Genomic DNA, 14236 nt, shown 5'->3' on the forward strand with positions numbered 1-14236 from the left:
ACACATGGGAGAACAGGTAATTACACTTCATTGTCAATATTATTCACATTAGTGCAGCACAGGTTTCTATAAATAAACCAAAGATAGTGCAAACTAACCACTTCAGCGAGATCAGAGGTACCTCTGATCTCCAAAACAAGTGCAATATTTAGTAGTCTATGAGCAGGACCTCATATCTCTTGCAATGAGTTATCTCAGCTATGCCCTAAAATGCACCTTTTCACTTCCCGCCTCAAACAAAGAGTAAATGTTTGAATAAAATACTAAACATAATGTGCATGTTCTGATCCTTCATAAACAATACAAATTTATGCAAAGAACTAATGAACGTTAAAGCTATTGAAGCTTTAATTGTGTGTGTGGGGGGGGTGTCTAACATAAATGTTACATAAATTAATAGAGTGAGACAGACAAATCATTAAAAAGATTGCCTCTCAAAGTCTGTCATAACTGAAGAAAACATAGCTAATGAACACAGTCCAGACAAGAAACAGAAGAGATCTCACAGCTTGAGCAGACTGGCTGATAGGGAAGGAGAAGGGGTGGCTGTGGAAAAAAAGAAGGAAAAAAAAAAAAAAAAAAAGGAAATTTAATTTTCAAAGGGCTTACTTATTTCTGTTTACAAGGTGTGGACAAAACAAAGGCTGCTAAATGTGAAAAAATCAGACCTCGAATTTTTTGCCATGATGATCTCCAGGTTTCAATACTTTTCTCTGTGTGAAAGCGGAAAAGAAAGCATGATGAAACAATGTCTACTTTTTAAAAGCTGAAAGAATCCCTTGATTTGCTAATATACACATAACAAGCACCCTCAATAGACTTAACTTTCAAAAACAAGTTTGTGAAGCCCTAAGGAGTGAATTTCTCAACTTGATGAATATCTGTCCTCTGAAACTAAGACCCTTTAATCTCTATTTACCTGCTCAAATCAGTAGTGTTTCTTGAAATGTAAACTTTGTCTTTCCTTGGCAGTTGATCCTCTAAGAACACATCAATATGCAGATTTAAGCTGTTTTGTTCTTAAGAGCTTTGGGAATTATTATTTGGAAAAGAACGAGGTGGGGGGAGTCAAAAGAATCTCTGTGGCATTGTGGTAATTGCTGATGAGCATATTGCTGCTTAATACTATGCACGTCTGGTTATCTCATCTAAGGAAGGAAACTGTAGGTAGGACAAGTAATGGAACAGATTGCATTAAAAGCAGAAATGAAATGGATTATACGTCCCCTGTTTAGAAGAAAGATACATCATTATAATTTGACATAGGTCCACGAAATCATAAATGCAGACAGAAAAGTTGAATACAAAATAATAGCATTTCTCATAGTACAAAAGTTAAGAAGGGTAAGTTACAATCAAAAACAAAGGAAAAAGAAATTATTACACAGAACACTGCAGGACTCATCACCACAACAGATGCATAAACACATTAAAATATAATTAGGCAGACTTCTTCAGGGATTAGTAACTGGTTATCTCCATATGTGTTTTTTTCCTGGCACAGTTTTCCATTAATATCTGCAACCAGCCATTGTAAAACACAGGATAGTGTGCAAAATTACTCACAGTCGTTGCCCTGAGAACACAAGAGCCAAAGTTTTGCTTGAAATATAAGAGCAACTCAGATTTATGTTCAGCAATTTACAGATGTTTAAAGTGGTACTTGTAACTGCAAAAAACCCCACCTTAATCTACATATCTTTAAAATTTTAAGGCAAGAGGTGAAGCCATAAATAATTAGACCTTTTCAAATTATATAATTGGTTTGAAATGGTAAATGTTTATAAAACTATTTGTTTTGGAATAGTTTCAATAAGTTATTTATCACACAGTGGATAGTAATTCTCTGAGACTGTAACTGAACACAAGTAATGAAGAAAACAATTTGGGTAAAGCATAAAAAGCACTGTTAATCACTTGTACACAAAAATAACATCAAGTACAATTTGTTAAAATATTACTGACATTTTTTTATAGAAAGAACACATGTATTGATACATTTAATGTTTGAATAGATACAGCTTTGAAAAGAACACTCCCCTGACTCACGACAAGAAATAAAGTTTAAACTGAGTTTCTGCTGCATAAGGATCATAGAATCATAGTATTATAGAATAGTTTGGATTAGAAGAGACCTTAAAGATCATGCAGTTCCAATCCCTCTGCGATGGGCAAGGACACGTCCCACTCGATCAGGCTGCCCAAGGCCCCATCCAACCTGACCTTGAACACTTCCAATGATTGGGCATCCACAACTTCCCTGGGCAACCTGTTCCAGTACCTCACCACTCTCATGGTGAAGAAATTCTTCCTTATGTCTAGTCTAAATCTGTCCCTCTCCAGTTTATACCCATTGCTCATAGTCCTATCACTACAAGCCTTTGTAAACAGTCCCTCCTCAGCTTTCTTGTAGGCCCTTTTCAGGTACTGGAAGGTCGCTATAAGGTCTCCTCGGAGCCTTCTCTTCTCCAGGGTGAACAAGCCCAATTCTCTCAGCCTGACCTCATAAGGGAGGTGCTCCAGCCCTCTGATCCTCTTTGTAGCCCTCCTCTGCACTCATTCCAACAGCTTCATATCCTTCTTATGTTGACTATTCCAGAACTGGAAATAATACTCCAGATGAGGTCTTATCAGAGAGGAATAGAGGGGCAGAATCACCTCCCTCGACCTGCTGGCCATGCTTCTTTTGATGCAGCCCAGGATATGGTTGGCCTTCTGGGCTGTGAGCGCACATTGCTGGCTCATGTCGAGCTTCCCATTAACCAGCACCTCCAAGTCCTTCTCTGCAGGGCAGCTCCCAGTCACATCATCCTGAAATCAGGGATTGCCCTGACCCAGGTATAGGACCTTGCACTTGGCTTTGTTGAATCTCATGAGGTTTGCACAGGCCTGTCCAGGTCCCTCTGGATGACATTCTGTCCTTCTGGTGTGACAGCTGCATCACTCAGCTTGGTGTGATAGGCAGACTTGCCAAGGGTGCACTCAATCTTGCTGTCTGTATCACTGATGAAGATATTAAACAGCATTGATCCCAGTATGGACCCCTGAGGGACACCACTTGTCACGGATCGCCATCTGGACTTCGAGCCATTGACCACTACTCTCTGAATACAACTGTCCAACCAGTTTCTTTTACACTGAAGATTCCGCCCATCAAATCCATATCTCTTCAATTTAGAGAGAAGGACGTTGTGGGAGACCGTGTCAAAGGCTTTACAGAAGTCCAGATAGATCACATCCATCCCTCTGGATGCACTCTAACAGATCCATGTCCTTCCTGTGCTGGGGACCCCAGAAGTGAATGCAGTACTCCAGGTGAGGTCTCATGAGAGCAGATGGGGAAGATCTCAAGCTGCCAGTCACACTTCCTCTGATGTAGACCAGGATATGGTTGTCTTTCTGGGCTGCAAGCATGCTTTGCTGACTCATGCTGATCTCCTCAGGGCTACTCTCAATTCGTTTTCTGACCAGTCTGTATTTGTGTTTGGGATTGTCCCAACCCAGGCGCAGCGTTTTGCACTTGGTGTTGTTGAACATGAGGTTCAGTCAGGCCCAGATCTCAAGCCTGTCCTGGTCCCTCTGAATGGCATCCCTTCCCTCCAGTGTGTTGACTGCACCACACAGCTTGGTGTCATCGACAAACTTGCAGAAGATGCCCTCAATCCCACTAATCATGTCTGCAACAAAGATGCTAAACAACATTGATCCCAATACCAACACGTGTGGAAAGCCATTCGTCACTGGTCTTCACTGAGACATTGACCACAACTCTTTGGGTGTGACCATCCAGCTAATTCCTTATCTATTGAATGGTCCATCCATCAAATCCACGTCTCCAATTTAAAGACAAGAATGTCATGTGGGACAGAGTTGAATGATTTGCCCAAGTCCCAGTAGATGATGTCAGTTACTGTTCTCTTATCCAACAATGGCTCTCGCCTCATTGTAGGCCACCAAATTTGTCAGATACTATTTGCCCTTAGTGAAGCCACGTTGGTAGTCACCAGCCACCTCCTTAGTTTCCATGTGTCTCAGCAGAGTTTCCAGGAGGATCTGCTCCATGATCTTTCCAGGCGAGACTGACCAGCATGTAGTTCACCAGGTCTTGTCAGAGTGTAAGTCTCTTTAAAGATCAGAAGGCATTAAATCAGCTTGTTCTAAGATGAATCTTCATTTTATCTCATTAAAGATATGAAAGCTGAAGTTTTACTAATATGTCTCATCTTTTTTTTCTTAGCTTATGTGCAAGAGACAAAGCAAGTAAATTAAAAGCTTATTATTCCTCTTACTAATTTCATAATTGTCTGTGGGAAGCAGCAGTATTCAAAACATCAGATAAATATTTTTTCACTGTCCTCAAAGAGCTCCTTTCAAAATCTTTCATAAGTGGTGCTACAATGTTCATTCAACTCCACAAATTATATTCAGCTTCTGTCTGTGCCTGCACCTATCACTCTCACATGCTACTTTGCTAAAGAAAATTAGGTGCCTTCACACAGACAGAGTCTTTGTGATTCTCATAATGGAGAAAACGCCAAGTATCTTCTACAACACAACACATGCAAGTGATCATATTATCTTCAAAAAGAAGTTAAACAATAAGGTGTGTCTATCCCTTATTCAGGTAATTATCAGAAACATTAACAAGCAGGTCTTAATATTAAGCAGTCTCATTTGTTACTATTTCATATATTTTAATTTAATTAAATTTGCAGTACTTGTGTTTCTCTCCAGCTTCACTCTGATAGAGCTCAGAAATCTGAACATGTATTTAATGGGTGTTGTTGCCATTTCTTGAAAAATATGCTGGATTCTATGGTAAGATCTAATAAAAATAAGAACTCACAAGCAAGCTGCTTCTGATCTTTTCTGTGCAAATGTTAAATTTTGTTAATTACTGACCAAAAAGCTGCCTCAGTGGCTCCACCATCATGACATAGGCAGCTGCACTTCCATGAAACAGATCAAATTATTTACATTTTTATGATCTGGCAAACAGTTGTGGGCTGTGTTTAGTTATCAAGATTATATCAACTTCAAACATAAACCCGAGCTCTGCTCTCTCTGTGACTTCTTACCGTTTCTCTACCACAGTGCTACTACTACTAGTTTACAATGTTCTTTAATGATTTCTGTTTGGTTTACTTAATTTAATTTACCATGCCGAGACTGTGATGGAATTTCTGCCACTGAAGAGAATTACTGAAGAGTGTCCTATTCCTTACACCATTACAAGGGTCCTAGGCACAAGAGTAACATAAATGAATAAAAGTGAAATCCAGATGCCCTAATCTAAGTTTAATGCATTGTAAGTGTAATGAACAGTGACAATTTTCACCATCTCTGGTTATACTTGAAAAAAACATCTAGTATTATGTAGCCTGCTGATGCTTCCTGATAAATACTACATAGCCCCTTGGCGCTCAGTTCTGCATTCTGTGAAGTTTGTTGCCTCTTCTATTGTTCTATCGTCTGTTCTTTAGCAAAGCAGGAAAAAATTACTGGACCTGATTTTTCATTCTCTTAGTCAAACTAAAGGAAACACTGAGTAATACGGTATAAATACAAGATTTTTATTTCTAAAAGACACAGAGCTATATGTGGGTAAGATGTAAAGGTACAAAGCAGGGTATAGGCGAGTCCATGTATAAGACTACTGCCTTTCATAACTGGCTGGATTCAACAGAAAGTCTTTTACCGATTTCACTGATTTCAGTCCTGCTCCTGCATCAGAAAGGAAAATCATTCCTTGTTGCCTATGCCACTACTATGATGCAGAAAAGAACTTATTCAGAGTGGCCCATTTGGCTATGAAAATCCCACTAGCAGCCTTAATTGTAAGCACAGCCAGAAACAGACATAATATGCATGTCAGCTCCTGGCTAAGTGGCTAGTGCCATTGTGAGGGTTTTGGCTTTTACGGCAGCGGGACATTCTCCAATACCTATAACCTGTTAGGGAGGAATAGAATCCACCAATCTGGAAGAGGCAAGGGAATTTTTCACAGCAGGCCAGTCAGTCTGGTAAGGTGGGCTTTAATCTGAAGGATTCAGGCTGGGGCAGGGGGGCTGGGGTCCAAAATAGCAATGCTCATGACATTGCATCCATTGTGGAATAAGCCAAGTCAACCAGAGCAGCAGCAGGTGTTCCTTAGCTACCCCCTATTACAAGAACCAGGCAACCAGCCATCTCAAGGGTTTGTATGGCTCTGGTGAATCCTCTTGCACCACTGCAGAGAAAACTGCATTATCACTCTGAAATGCCTGTACACCAGTGCGCGCAGCATGAGCAATAAACAGGAAGGAACCAGAGATCTGTGTGTGCTTGTAGGGCTATGATCTCATTGCAACTACAGAAACACAGTGGGATAGCTCACATGACTACAATCCTGTCATGGACTGCTATGCATGTTTTAGAAAAGACAGGGCAGCAAGGCAAGGTGGTAGAATTGCTCTTGATGTAAGGAAGCAACTGGAATGTATTGAGCTCTGCCTAGAGTTGGATGAAGAATGAGTCAAGAGCTTATAGGCAAGAATCAAGGAGCTGGCTAATATGGCTGACATCGCTGTGGGTATGTACTACAAGCCAGCTGAGCAGGAAGAGCATGTTGACAAGGCCTTCTACAGACAGCTGTAAGTAGCCTCAGAATCACAGGCCCTGGTTCTCATGTGGGATTTCTACCATCCTGGTATTTGCGTGGAAGACAACACAGTTAGGCACACAGAGTCCAAGAATCACAGAATCACAAGGTTGGAAAGGACCCACTGGATCATCGAGTCCAACCATTCCTAACACTCCCTAAACCATGTCCCTCAGCACTTCATCCACCCGTTCCTTAAACACCTCCAGGGAAGGCGACTCGACCACCTCCCTGGGCAGCCTGTTCCAGTACCCAATGACTCTTACTGTGAAGAATTTTTTTCTGATATCCAACCTGAACCTCCCCTGACAGAGCTTCAGGCCATTCCCTCTTGTCCTGTCCCCTGTCACTTGGGAGAAGAGGCCAGCTCCCTCCTCTCCACAACCTCCTTTCAGGTAGTTGTAGAGAGTAATAAGGTCTCCCCTCAGCCTCCTCTTCTCCAGGCTAAACAACCCCAGCTCTCTCAGCCGCTCCCTGTAAGACTTGTTCTCCAGCCCCTTCACCAGCTTTGTTGCTCTTCTCTGGACACGCTCCAGAGCCTCAACATCCTTCTTGTGGTGCGGGGTCCAGAACTGAACACAGTATTCGAGGTGCGGTCTCACCAGTGCCGAGTACAGAGGGAGAATAACCTCCCTGGACCTGCTGGTGACTCCATTTCTGATACAAGCCAAGATGCCATTGGCCTTCTTGGCCACCTGGGCACACTGCTGGCTCATGTTCAGTCGGCTGTCAACCAGCACCCCCAGGTCCTTCTCTTCCGTGCAGCTCTCCAGCCATTCTTCCCCCAGTCTGTAGCGCTGCATAGGGTTGTTGTGCCCCAAATGCAGGACCCAGCATTTGGCCTTGTTAAACCTCATCCCATTGGTCTCGGCCCAGCGGTCCAGCCTGTTCAGATCCCTTTGCAGAGCCTCCCTACCCTCCAGCAGATCAACACTTCCTCCCAGCTTAGTGTCGTCTGCAAACTTGCTGAGGGTGCACTCAATGCCTTCATCCAGGTCATTGATAAAGACGTTGAACAGAGCTGGACCCAGTACTGAGCCCTGAGGAACTCCACTTGTTACTGGCCTCCAGCTGGAGTTAACTCCATTGACCACCACTCTCTGGGCCCGGCCATCCAACCAGTTTTCAGCCCAGGAGAGTGTGTGCCTGTCCAGGCCAGAGGCTGACAGTTTCTGAAGCAGAATGCTGTGAGAAACTGTGTCAAAGGCTTTACTGAAGTCCAAGAAGACTACATCCACAGCCTTTTCCCCATCCAGTAGTCGAGTGATTTCGTCATAGAAGGTGATCAGGTTAGTTTGGCAAGATCTGCCTTTCGTAAACCCATGTTGACTGGGCCTGATCACCCAGTTCTCTTGCATGTGCTTCATGATAGCACTCAAGATTACCTGTTCCATGACTTTCCCTGGCACTGAGGTGAGACTGACAGGCCTGTAGTTCCCCGGATCCTCTCTGCAACCCTTCTTGTAGATGGGCACAACATCAGCCAGCCTCCAGTCTAGTGGAACTTCCCCAGTCAGCCAGGACCTCTGGAAGATGATGGATAGGGGTTTGGAAAGGACATCCGCCAGCTCCTTCAATACTCTTGGGTGGATCCCATCCGGCCCCATAGACTTGTGGGAGTCTAGCTGGGCAAGCAAGTCTCTAACCGCCTCCTCTTGGATCACAGGAGCCTCATTCTGCCCCTCTAACTCTTGGATTTGTAAACAGAAGGAACAACTTTCTTTGCTGTTAAAGACTGAGGCGAAGAAGGCATTAAGTACCTCAGCCTTGTCCTTATCCCCTGTCACTGTTATTCCTTCTGCATCCAATAGAGACTGGATATTCTCCCTCGTCCTCCTTTTCCTGTTAATGTATTTGTAGAAAGACTTTTTGTTGTCTTTCACAGACTTAGCGAGTTTTATTTCTAGTTGGGCCTTGGCCCTCCTGATTTTTTCCCTGCACGATATCACTTCCTCCCTGTAGTCCACCCAAGATGCCTGTCCTTTCCTCCAAAGCACATAGAACTTCTTCTTATTTTTGACATATCTTGAGATCTCCCTGCTCCACCAAGCTGGCTTTTCCCCCCGCCGGCTCCTTTTCCGGAACACAGGGATGGCCTGCTCTTGAGCTGCTAGGATTTAATTTTTCAAGAGCGCCCAACCCTCGTGGGCTCCCTTGCCCTGAAGGACTGTTTCCCACGGGACTTTGCTAATCAACCTTCTGAACAGGCCAAAGTCTGCCCTCTGGGAGTTTAATGTGACTGTTTTGCTAACCCCCTTCTTTATCCCACCTAGAACTGAAAACCCTATCATCTCATGATCGCTTAATCCCAGGCGTCCTCCAACCGTCAAATCCCCAACAAGACCTTCTCTATTCACAAACAGCAGGTCTAGGAAGGCACCCTCCCTTGTTGGTTCACTAACCAGTTGTGCAAGGAAGTTGTCTTCCATGCACTCCAGGAACCTCCTAGACTGTTTCCTTTCTGCTGTATTGTACTCCCAGCAGACATCCGGAAAGTTAAAGTCACCCACAAGGACAAGAGGCAGAGATTTAGAGACTGTCCCCAGCTGTTTATAGAAGAGCTCATCAGCTGCTTCTTCTTGGCTGGGTGGTCTGTAACAGACTCCTATCACAAAGTCCCCTTTCTTGTGGGCTCCTCTGATTTTAACCCATAGGCACTCGATCCCATCCTCACCGTAATCCAGTTCAAGATTATCAAAGCACTCTTTAACATAGAGGGCTACCCCGCCTCCTTTCCTACCCTTCCTGTCCCGCCTGAAGAGTTTATATCCCAACATAGCTGTACTCCAGTTATGTGAGTCATCCCACCACGTTTCTGTGATGGCAATGACATCATAGTCACCTTGCCCTACAACAGCTTCCAGCTCATCCTTCTTATTGCCCATGCTGTGTGCATTGGTGTAAATGCACTTCAGCTGGGCTGATGAACCTTCAGCCCTCGTAAAGGGAAGAGAGTTTATTCTCGATTGACTTGTCCTTGGAATAACTAATTCCACAGACCCAGTTTCATCCTTACTGTCCCCACTTGTACTCGCCCTCACTTGCCCTGTTGTGGTGTACTGGTGGTCCTCTCCAGCACACCATTTCTCAGCCGCCGGTTTCCCACTTCCAGGCTCATTCTCAACTAGCCTGGTCTCCTCCCCTTCCCCCTTCACATCTAGTTTAAAGCTCTATTTAAGAGCCTAACTAGATTTTTAGAGATAACTTTAGTCCCCCTTGGAGACAAGTATGACCCATCCCTAGTAAGAAAACCTGGGGGTGGGTGGGTCACCCCATGATCAAAGAAGCCAAAGCCTCTCTCCTCACACCAGGCTCGGAGCCAGGCATTAATCATCTGTATGTCCCTGACCTCCTGTTCCATATTCCTTAGTATTGGGATAGAACTAAACACCACTTGTGCTCCAGAGCCCTCCATCATCCTCCCTAAAGCCCTGAAGTCTCTTTTGATGGCTTTCAGCTTTCTGCGCTGTAAGTCATCATTACCTAATTGAAATACTAACAGGGGATAGTAATCCGTTTCCTTCACCAAGGAAGGGAGTTTTCTATTGATATCCCTCACTGATGCCCCCGGCAAGCAGCAGACCTCCCTGTGGAGCGGGTCCGGTCTGCAGATGGGTCCCTCCACTCCTTTAAGAAGGGAATCCCCTAAGATGATCACTCTCCTCTTTTTCTTGACAGAGGATGTTTTTAGGGCCCTCCGAGGATGCTGGAGCCTAGGGAATGTTTCTAGGCTGTGGGGACCATCTCCTTCTTCCTCTGCTTCTTCCTGGGGGATAGGTTCCACCTGCAGCGTTTCATATTTATTTCTGAGGGTTATCTGGGGGTTAGTTGTCCGGGTGGGGGGAGCAGGTTTCCTGCGCCGGACAGGAACTTGCAGAGATTCCTGCAAAACATTGATGACACAAGTGGTGAAAGAATCAACGAGAAGAGGTGGGGTGCTTGTTCTAACAAAAAAAAGAAGTTTACTTGGGGATGTGAAAGTTTGGGGCAGCCTCGGCTGCAGTGCCGCCAGATGCTGCATCTGGTTAGAGATAATTTAGGGAAACTGGACACCCATGGGTCCTGATAGGATGCACTCATGAGTGCTGAGAGAGCCAGCTAAGCTGCTCTCCATTATCTTTGAAAGATCATCATGAACAGGAGAGGTGTCTGAGGATTCAACAACAGCCAATGTCACTCCAGTCTTCAAAAACGGGCAAGAAGGAGGACCCAGGAAACTAGAGGCCAGTCAGCCTCACCTCCATCCCTGGAAAGGTGATGGAAAGGTCATTCTGGATATCATCACCAAGTATCTGGAGAAAAGGAGATTATCTGGAGTGGTCAGCATGGCTTCATCAGGGGGAAATAATGCTTGACCAACCTGACAGACTTCTGTGATGGTGTAACTGGTTGAGTAGGTGAAGAGAGAGCAGTGGATGTTGTCTACCTCAACTTCGGCAAGGTTTTTGACACCATCTCCCGTAACATCCTCATAGGTAAGCTTATGAAGTGTGGGTTAGATGAGTGGACAGTGAGGTATATTGAAAACTGATTGGATGGCAGAGCTCAGAGGGTTGTGATCAGCGGCATTGATTCTAGCTGGAAGTCTGTAGCTGCAGTGTTCCCCAGGGGTTAGTACTGGGCCCAGTCTCATCATGGCAGAGTTGCAGCAGTCTCCGATGACTATTACTGCTGTTATTACATGCACTGCAGTCAGAATCTCTCTTGAGGACTGCCTGTTACTGCTTCTGACAGTGTGTACGTCTTAATAGGCTTCTTAACAAGACACAAGAGAAAAGATATGCGATCAAATGAGACTGGATTAATTATACGAATATTTGAAAAAACCTGTAAATTTGGACAGTTTCCTACTGAAGTTTTTTTCCATCGTCCCCAGTCCTGTTGGCATGTAACACAAAAATACAGTATTTTCTTCCGTACTTTCTCTTATTGCCAAAAAGATTTTTTAAGGGTTGTCAGTTTGATCCCAAAAGATTTCTCATTTTTAGATATTTTAAAGGAGCCACTTCAATCACCATCAATATTATTAATGTGGCAATTATGTACAACATTTGCCAAGATCCTTGCATCAAAGGAATTTAGCTTTACCTGATACTTGACTTTCTTATATTCTGCTACGTTAATTGAAAAATCAGTACCTAGTTGCTGGGCATTACATTTGTAATCAAAGCAATTTGGAGCACCATGGTATTCTCATAAGTTTTGTATGTCATATATTGCAAGAAATACCCCACAAGTGAACATTTCTTTTCTCCCTCCAGGGTCATCAGCAATTCAAACATGGCATGTTAATGCAACAGACAGTAAAACCTGCAAGAATTACTTTTATCATGCAACGCTTTCATCAGCCCATATCCACACACAAACTGCCACTCTAGGATGACCCAGTGGCACTCTCTGTCTGTGAATTTTGACACTGCATAATATCTCGGAAGAGACTGCCTTTCAGTATCCCTTCTAGACTACTTAAATTTGAATTACTTAGCTAAGTTTAGAGAGAATGGCTTGTCTAGTGTTCCTCATCTGTCATAGTAAAAATCTAATATTGTATGAAAGAAAATATGAAATATCAGGTGTCCCCCAAAGACACAAAGAAAGGTGAAAATTAAAACACAAATTAAAATATATCATATCACATGCAGACTAATTAGAAGCTGAACCTAGCATTCAGGATGTTTGCCATATGAACAAATTAATACTTATTTACTTCATTATAAAAATAAATCCATACCAGCTTCTCTGAACAATGCAGTTCAAAGTAAAAGGCACCTTTTGCATAATAAATATACTTCAAAGACCTACTACTTTCAAAGTACGCAACAAAAACTAATTTGCTTATTTCAAATAAGTTTCCTCTGTACTTGTTAAGGAACCTAAATGCAAAAGATCTTTTTTTCCGCTTTTTGGGCAAGTAATTTGTAGCTTCAAACTATGATTTTGTTTCCATGCTCCTTTCAGGTATGAAAACTTTCTGTATGCCATATCAATAATATAATTATACCTTAATGTTTTCTTGTTACAAAGAATTCAAGCATTACATTGACTTTTACCAGCTTCCTTTCTGGGACAGAATACAGAGGGATGTGTTTCTAGATACAGTAATTACCTTAATTTTGTAGGAACAAAACATTGCTGTGTAATCAGCTATTACTAATGCAATTACTCTGAAGAAATGGCTTACAAAGAGATGTGTCAGGGGTGCTTCTACATCAGCACAGACTGCAGTAATTTAATAATGAGTCACATTTGGTCTCTGAAGTGAGTAATACTGAATGGCAAATATCCACACTATAATGAAAATTTATGAAAGCATTATATTGGGGTGTGCTCATTGGACAGCTAATGGGTTTTGCAAATTCACTACTTCTTTTCCAGACATATTAGCAGTATTTCTACCATTTATGTTGAGGCCCAGGATGGGATCAGGGTCCTGTTCTGTTAGGTACCTGCTCAGAGACTGATATTCTGTGGTCTGTCTAAAGGCCTTACTCAGAGCCTGCTGAAGTAAATGGAGAGACTTTGAGTGGGTTATGGTCTGAGCTCTAAACAACTGCAGACTAAAGGAAAACAAGGGGAACAGAGGAGCCTGTCATTCCACTTCCAAGAGTCCTAATTCAAGAAGGTTCTTCACAACTCGCTTGACTTCATTACTCAGTACTCACGTAAATATTTTCCTGAATAACAGCCATGGAAATTCAGTGAATCTACCTAGATCAGTTGGAAAGCTAAGGAGTAAACTCAGGTCTCCAAAGTCCTTCTTTAGCTCCTTAGCCACAAACCACATTATTTCTGTAAATAGAGCTCTGCGGTGTGCGATTAATTAGTAAATTTGTTAACTATTGGCACCTCTCAAAAAGCCTGTCTGACGTAGCTTAATTAGTTATTGACTGTGATTGTAAAAAAGAACTATAACTAATAAGCAACATTAAGTGTGCCACAGCAGGTTGCTACACTGCAACAGCTGGAACGAAGACTATATATATACAGGTGCCCATGTGCTCTTTAATTGATTACAAGTAGATCTACAGAATGGACTGACTTCCGGTTGCTTTCGCCCAGAAGCAGAAATACAGACTTGACCAAAGTACCAGATGCATATAGAACAGTCACTACAACAGGTATAGTCATTCTTTTCTTCTCTTTTTTTTTTTTTATTCCTGCAACTGAAAAATTTAAACCAAAATCACCTAAACACATGAACACTAATTATCATTATCAATGCAGTAAAATAGAGTGCAATAAATATAATAGTTTTATATCAGACATGTCCAGGGTTAACACAACAGCATGTGAGAGATTGCCAGATACTATGGACAAGGGAAGGGCAAAAATCAGCTGGCCAAACTTAACCTGGGGCTAAATTAATAGGACAGTAAAAGGAGAAATTTCTAGATATAAAATATTGAAAAGGGACTATCCAGAATTCTCTTTGAGCGAAGACTGAAAATATAGTGAAAAATTTACTTACTTGAGTCACCAATAAAGGCTGAAACTAACACACAAGGATGTACCTCCCCACTTCCTGAACACAAACCAAACCAATACCAAGCCCTAATAAAAGTGAGAACAACCATAAAGTGTAAAATAGGGACAAGC

At 42.7% G+C, this 14236-nt stretch overlaps 1 long non-coding RNA gene across 1 annotated transcript; it reads right to left on the bottom strand.

The window, feature by feature from the left end:
• Positions 1–1226: 1226 nt before the first annotated feature.
• On the bottom strand, positions 1227–7462 carry LOC128852286 (uncharacterized). Its single transcript, XR_008450032.1, has 2 exons — positions 5160–7462; positions 1227–4123 (listed from the first exon to the last, which is right to left on the bottom strand). It is a non-coding gene; the product is annotated as an uncharacterized LOC128852286 (long non-coding RNA).
• Positions 7463–14236: the final 6774 nt, after the last annotated feature.

This window comes from Cuculus canorus, chromosome 5, assembly GCF_017976375.1.
Source record: "Cuculus canorus isolate bCucCan1 chromosome 5, bCucCan1.pri, whole genome shotgun sequence".
Classification (NCBI taxonomy): domain Eukaryota; kingdom Metazoa; phylum Chordata; class Aves; order Cuculiformes; family Cuculidae; genus Cuculus; species Cuculus canorus.